The following is a 327-nucleotide window of genomic DNA, read 5'->3' as shown; positions in this document are numbered from 1 at the left end:
TATATATATATATATGTTACAAAATTTTGTAGAAGTATGTTTATTCTAATATTTTATGGGTTTATCATGCAAAAGTTTGGCCTGATTCCGGAAATGGCCTTGCCTTTTCTCTACCACCGACCGTTGCTTAGATATATTAAATTACGCTAATTTGTTTTGGGGCTAACCAGAGAAAATCGTGTTTTTGATTTACTGTGAATCTCTTATGAATAACCACCAGAGATAAGCTACTCCACTTTTCATGGTACTCTACAGGTATGCCAATTTCATTTCAGTCTGATAAAATTAACGGACTCCTTTCCTCTAAGAGGGACTGTCCATTAAGCT

The sequence above is a fragment of the Octopus bimaculoides genome, chromosome 16 (genome assembly GCF_001194135.2).
Source record: "Octopus bimaculoides isolate UCB-OBI-ISO-001 chromosome 16, ASM119413v2, whole genome shotgun sequence".
Classification (NCBI taxonomy): domain Eukaryota; kingdom Metazoa; phylum Mollusca; class Cephalopoda; order Octopoda; family Octopodidae; genus Octopus; species Octopus bimaculoides.
The sequence above is the reverse complement of the archived record's forward strand: the minus strand, read 5'-3'. Positions refer to the sequence as shown.